This window comes from Schistocerca nitens, chromosome 5 (assembly GCF_023898315.1).
Source record: "Schistocerca nitens isolate TAMUIC-IGC-003100 chromosome 5, iqSchNite1.1, whole genome shotgun sequence".
NCBI classification, from domain to species: Eukaryota; Metazoa; Arthropoda; class Insecta; order Orthoptera; family Acrididae; genus Schistocerca; species Schistocerca nitens.
Genome location: NC_064618.1, coordinates 146,411,284 through 146,418,211, shown reverse-complemented (window position 1 = coordinate 146,418,211; position 6,928 = coordinate 146,411,284). Strand labels below are relative to the sequence as shown.

General features: G+C 43.9%; 1 pseudogene; it reads right to left on the bottom strand.

Annotated features, from left to right (window-relative positions):
• Positions 1 to 961: 961 nt before the first annotated feature.
• Positions 962 to 1,079, bottom strand: LOC126261239 (5S ribosomal RNA; annotated as a pseudogene).
• Positions 1,080 to 6,928: the final 5,849 nt, after the last annotated feature.

Below are 6,928 nucleotides of genomic sequence, written 5' to 3'. Positions count from 1 at the left end.
GAGCATCAGGCATGCCATTTTAATTTATTTCTTCTTTACTACGAACACTATACACAACACATTTTCTAAGCTGTACATGTACCACCCAACCTCCATGAACCATGGACCTTGCCGTTGGTGCCGAGCTTACGTGCCTCAGCGATACACACTGCCGTACCATATGTGTAACTAAAACGGAAGAGTGTCTGTTGAGAGGCCAGACAAACGTTTGTTTCCTGAAGAGGGGCAGGCAGCCTTTTCAGTAATCGCAGGGGCAATAGTCTGGATGACCGACTGATCTTGCCTTGCAATATCAACCAAAACGGCTTTGCTGCGCTGGTACTGCGAACGGCTGAAAGGAAAGGGAAACTACAGCCGTAATTTTTCCCGAGAGTAAGCAGCTCTACTGAACGGTTAAATGATGATGGCATCCTCTTCGGTAAAACATTCCGGAGGTAAAATAGTCCTCCATTCTGATCTCCGGGCGGCGACTTCACAGTAGGATGTCGTCATCAGGAGAAACGAAACTGGCATTCTACGGATCAGAGCGTGGAACGTTAGATCCCTTAATCGCGTAGGTAGATTAGAAAATTTAAAAAGGGAGATACGTTGAGTTTGATATTGTTGGCATTAATGAAGTTCGATGGCGGGAGGAACACAATTTCTTGTCAGGTGAATACAGTGTTATAAATACAAAATCAAATAGGGATATTTCAAGAGTGGGTTTAATTATGAATGGGAAAATAGGAATGCAGGTAAGCCACTATAAAAAAACTCCTCCCGAACAGGCCATGAAGGCCCAAAGGTATCGACCGGCCGCCGTGTCATCCTCAGCCCACAGGCGCCACTGGATGCGGATATGGATGAGCATGTGGTCAGCACACTGCTCTCCCGGTCGTATGTAAGTTTCCGAGGCGGAGCCGCTACTTCCTCAGTCAAGTAGCTTCTCAGTTTGCCTCACAAGGGTTGAGTGCACCCTCCTTGCCAACAGCTCTCGGCCGACCGGATGGTCACCCATCCAAGTGCTAGCCCAGCCCGACAGCGCTTAACTTCGGTGATCTGGCGGAAACCAGTGTTGCCACGGCGGCAAGGCCGTTGGCAAGCCACTATGAAGAGCATAATGAATGCATCTAAGATAGACGCAAAGACAACACCTACCGTGGACAGGATAGCTTCAGACTGATTATATACTGGTAAGACAGAGATTTTGGAACCAGATTTTAAATTGGTAGACATTTCCAGGGGCAGATATTGATTCTGAGCACAATTTGTTGGTTATGGACTGTAGATTAAAACTAAAGAAATCGCGGAAAGGTTGGAAATTAAGGAGATGGGTCCTGGATAACTTGAAAGAACTAGGAGTTGCTGAGAGTTTCAGAGGCAGCATTATGCAACGACTGATCAGAACAGAGGAAATGAATACAATTGAAGAGGTATGGATAGCTTTGTGAGATGAAATACTGAAGGCACCAGAGGATCAAACAGGAAATAAGTAAAAACACAAGTCTTCGTAGAAATCCTTGGGTAACACAGGAGATATTGGATCTAATTGATGGAAGGAAAATATACAAAAATGCAGTAAACGAAGCAGACGAAAGGGAATACAAACACTTCAAAATGACATTGACAGAAAGTGCAAAACGACTTCCAACGAACTTTAAACATGATTTCAAAACTTTTTCTCGCTTACATTCTTAACGTCAAATATTTAACACACTAACTCATTTGTAAAGTAATCACAGGTTGGAAGCTGTTTCATACGGGAGAATTCGATTCTTTAAAGATTCTGTGGCGGGGGATTTACTGGTTCTTCAGAAGCGTTCTAAGTGAATATTGGTAAAGTTGATAACTGAACATCTTGCAAAAATCTCTTCAAGGACAGAGGGTTTCCTACACGCCTTGCTAATACATATCCTCGCAGTGGTATTTGAGAGTGAATGCAGGATGAGCTCAGCAGTTCACAAACACAGTACTGGAAGTAGGAATGCTTTCCTTGTGGACTATGCATTCCTCTCTGGGGGTTCCGAATGGAGTTTTGTATTCTGGCGCGAAAGTCTATAAAAGGTTACCAGTAGACATCAGGCAGCAAATTGAAAAGGATGGCTGACATAGTGTTTAGTGTATCTGGGATTATAAAACAGTTAAGATCCTTACACGCCAGGAAGGCATCTGGAACAGACGGTAGCCCCGTAAGATTTTATGTTCACTATGCTACAAATATAGCACCATTCTCATCCATCATCTATCAGAGGTTATTGGAACAGCGGAAAGTTCCACGGGACAAGAAGAAGGCCCAGATCATAGCAATCTATAAAAAGGGGAGAAAATCGGATGCATATAATTACCGGCCAATTTCACTGACATCGATTTGTTGTAGAATCATGGAACATACTTTGTGTTCAGACATAATGACCTTTCTAGACTCTGACAAACTCATCTGCAAAAACCAGTACGGTTTTACGAAACAGCGGTCGTGCGAGACACAGCTGGCCCTGTGTGTGCATGATATACAACAGGCTCTATATACCGGCTCCCAGGTTGATGCCATAGTCTACTTTCGAAAGGCGTTAGATTCAGTTCCGCACTGTCGCTTGCTCCAAAAAGTGCCCGCTCACGGTCAATCCGATGACATATAAGGTTGGATAGAAAGTTTTCTAACAGACAGAGAGCAGTATGCCGTCCTGAATGGGGAGACTTCAACAGAAACTGGCATAACATCAGGTGTGCCCCAGGACAACGAAATAGGTCCGTTGCTTTATATGATTTATACAAACGATCTGGTTGATGGTATTGACAGGAAAGTAGTATCACACGAAAGCTTTGAACAAATCAAAGAGGATTTGTAGAAAATAAATGCATGGTGTAATGACTGGCAGTTATCTCTCAATATTAGTCAGTGTAACCTACTGCGCATGACAAAGCGAAAATCCCCATTAATGTGTGAGTACAAAATAAATGCCCAGTCTTTGGAAGCGATAAGATCCGTCAAGTATCTGGGTGTGACTATTCGAAATGATCTCAAATGGAACGATCAGATTACACAAGTAACTGGTAAGGAATACTCTAGATTGCGGTTTATTGATAGAATTCTGAAGCTATGCAGTCCTTCATCAAAGGAAATTGCTTACAATACTTTAGTTCGTCCAGTCTTAGATTATTGTTCGTCTGTATGGGACCCTTACCAATTGGGTCTGATTCAAGAGATTGAGAAGGTCCAAAGAAGAGCGAAAGATTCGTGACTGGTACATTTAGCCATCGCGAGAGCGTTACAAATCTCACAGAAAGTTTGAAGTGGTTCACACTTGCAAAGAGACGACGCGCTGAACGCGAGGGGCTGCTCACTAAATTCCAAAATCCGATCTTCGCCAAGGTTGTAGAGCATACACTATTACCACCAATTTTTAAATCGCGCAATGGTCACCATTCAAAGATAAAGGAAATTAGACGTTATACACTTATTCCAGAACTTCTTCCAATTCCCGAAACGCTTCTGGAACTCAGTCTTTGGATGATGATATGTTTTGTTTGTGGGCCGCTCAACTGCACGGACATCAGCGTCCGTACAAAGACCCAATTTTTTTTCACAGTCCAATTTTTACACAATCCAATCCAGCGATTGTCACGAATGATAATGATGAAATGATGAGGACGACACAAACACCCAGTCCCCGGGCAGAGAAAATCCCCAACCCGGCCAGGAATCGAACCCGGGACCCCGTGATCCAGAGACATGAACGCTATCCGCTAGACCACGAGGTGCGGACGTATTTGCTATAGGACTTAGCTCCTTCAGCGATGTGCTTTTAATCTTATCTAAGCTTGTAAAACGACGGCCCTTTGAGGTTCTCTTTATTTTGGAAACAGAAGAAAGTTATACGGGAGCATATCTACTGAATATGGAGGCTGGGGCATCATTACAGTGTCGTTTTTCGCCAAAAATTCAGGAATAAGCAGTTAAGTGTGAACAGGTGCATTATCGTGGTACAAAAGCCATGAAGTGTTTCGCCACGTATTTGGGCGATTTTTTTTTTCGAACTGTTTCCCGGAAACGCCGTTGAACTCGTAGGTAGTACTCCTTACTGATCGTCTGACCTTTTGGCGAGAACTCGTGGTGCACTATGCCGCTAAAATCGAAGACAAGAGTGATCAGAACTTTCACATTCGGTAGTTAGCAATCCAGGATGCCTTCACTGGGACGATTAGCCTTAGTTTCGACATCATATCCGTACACTCATGTTCCGCCACTTGTGGTGACATGTTTCAGCAATTCTGCATCGTTGCTGACTTCTTTTGTGATTCTTTGTGGGTCGGCGACCTTACATAGCCATTTCTTTCACTTAGAAGTAGCCGTGGTGCTTTGACATGCCACGAAGCCTTACGACTAATGGTGTATCTGATACAACCGCGTTTTTTTTTCTGATTGTTATGGACATTATCTTACACTTATACACACATGTATGTGGAGGAAGAAATCATGTCAAATTTACGAAGAACTTGGCAGTATGGGTCCATTTATCAGCATGCCGTTTCATTCCCTCTGGTCTGGATGTATGCACTGATTCGTATGGAAAGGGTGTCATAAAGCCGTTGTATACTCTCCTGAGGCAAGCTGGCACCTATTAAACTATCAGAGGCTGATAACGCTGTATCACACAATTGCGCGGCATCTCTGTGTCCTTCAATGATCACCGTATATCTGACGCTGTTGACGCCTTTTATATGCCCTACCACGTCTGACAACAACACTGAACACGACCTACACTTAATGCACAGAAATGACCGTCCTACGTTTTACAGAGAATTTCAACTCTAATCTTTTGCATATCCGCCGATGGTGTCCACGAGTACGAAGTTACACTGACATCCGACCGTGTCTCCTGCGAGCTTCACTTTCTATGCCAATAAGAGTTCAAGAATAATGTGATCATTCCAAACAAAAGGATGGTAGATGCTAATATGTATGAATACTGCAGAACCAACAATCTAGTGTTATACTTGCCAGATATTGACGCGAATTATTTGTAGAAGAATGGAACAATTGGTAGAACATTACCTCACAGAAGATCAGTTTGGATTCCAGAGGATTATAGAAACAAGAAACACAAGAGGCAATACCGACACGACGACTTGCCATAGAAGTTAGGCTGAAGAAAGGCAAACCTGTGCAGACGTCGATCCAGGTTTCGGTTCAAGGGGAGGTGGACGGGATGCCCGTTTTTACTTGCTCTCCGCTCACCCTCAGCCCCCAATCCTTAATTGCCGTTACCCTCGCTTTTAACATACTATAAGTCCATGATTTCAATAGAAATAATAACAGCATATGTAGGTTACGTATTTTAATACATACACATCACACAAATTTATTTATTATGCTCCACATCTCCTAAACAACTGGACCAATTTCAACCAAACGTGTACACAGATCAGTTATCATCTGGAAAGAACCGATGAGCACTATGGACCATCTACCTGTCAAGGAGATGGGGGTGGAGATGAAAAATCAGAGTATCTCACGACGCACAAATGCCCATACTTTATTCAGCCAGTATTTGAAACTCAGAGCACTTAGTGAATTGCGATAAACATTACAGATAATATCAAAACTTAAAGAAAATTTTTTCTCGTGACAACCTCCACAAAATCATGAAAAGAAAAAAGCTTGCCGTTTACTACATTTTCATTGTTCTCACAGTGAAACTGCCGCATGAAGCATGACGTTTCAATTTAGTACTTTTTGCTACTAACTCTGTTCACAATACTTTTTGCAGACGGTAGACACATATACCACTAGATGTACCTGCAGAATTATGTCACTTTACGATACATAGTTCACGAGATACGACGTCATAAACAATGATCTGCATGATGTTGAAATTTCAGGGTTAAATTCGCTATAGATACAAGTAAAACACGTGTATAAATATCTGTGAAACATTTTAAATATATGTGAAATGTATTTGACATGTGTGTACGCGGGCAAAGCCATGGGTGAAAAGCTCATGCTAAAGTCTTGGAACGATTTCAATGAAATTCAGTACACATATTAGTTACGACCTGGAAAGAAATACTGTTGGGATCCGGGGAAGGGGAGTGGAGGATGAGAACACCAGACCCCTGTTAGGGTGGGGGTAATAACGTGCAGAGAGTAGGGGGGAGGAGGAAATGAATAGACAGGGGGGGGGGAAGGGTGAGATGGACGCAGATATGGGGTTGGAGGAGATGGACAGAGATGGAGGGAGGGGAAATAGACAGAGAGAGGGGGAGGTGCACAGAAAAAGCAAAGAGCAGGAGAAGGACGGACAGAAGAGGACAGACAGAGGAGGAAGGAAGAGATAAATAGCGAGAGGGGGAGGAGGAGATGGACTGGCAGAGGGAGAGAAGGATATGGACAAAGAGAGAGGGGAGCAGATGGATGAAGAGGGGGGAGCAGGAGGTGGACAAAGAAAGAGGGAAGAGGAGATGAAATAAAGAGATTAGACGGGGGAAGGAGAAGCAGATCGAGGAGGTGAACTAATAGAGGGCTGGATAAATAGATACCTGGGCAACGCTCTGTACTCAGCTAGTACGATAATAATTATCCCGCCCGGTTAACCATGCGGTCTAACGCACTGCTTTCCGGGCGGGAAGTCGTGGCGGTCCCTGGCACGAAAGCGCCCGACTTATTAGTGTCGAGCTCTGGTGTGCCGGCCAGTCTGCGGATGGTTTTTAAGGCGGTTTTCCATCTGCCTCGGCAAATGTCGGCTGGTTCCTCTTGTTACGCCTCAGTTACAGTATGTAGGCGATTGCTGCACAGACACTTTCCCCACGTACGCGTACACCATAATTCAAAAAATGGCTCTGAGCACTATGGGATTCAACTGCTGTGGTCATCAGTCCCCTAGAACTTAGAACTACTTAAACCTAACTAACCTCAGGACATCACACACATCCATGCCCGAGGCAGGATTCG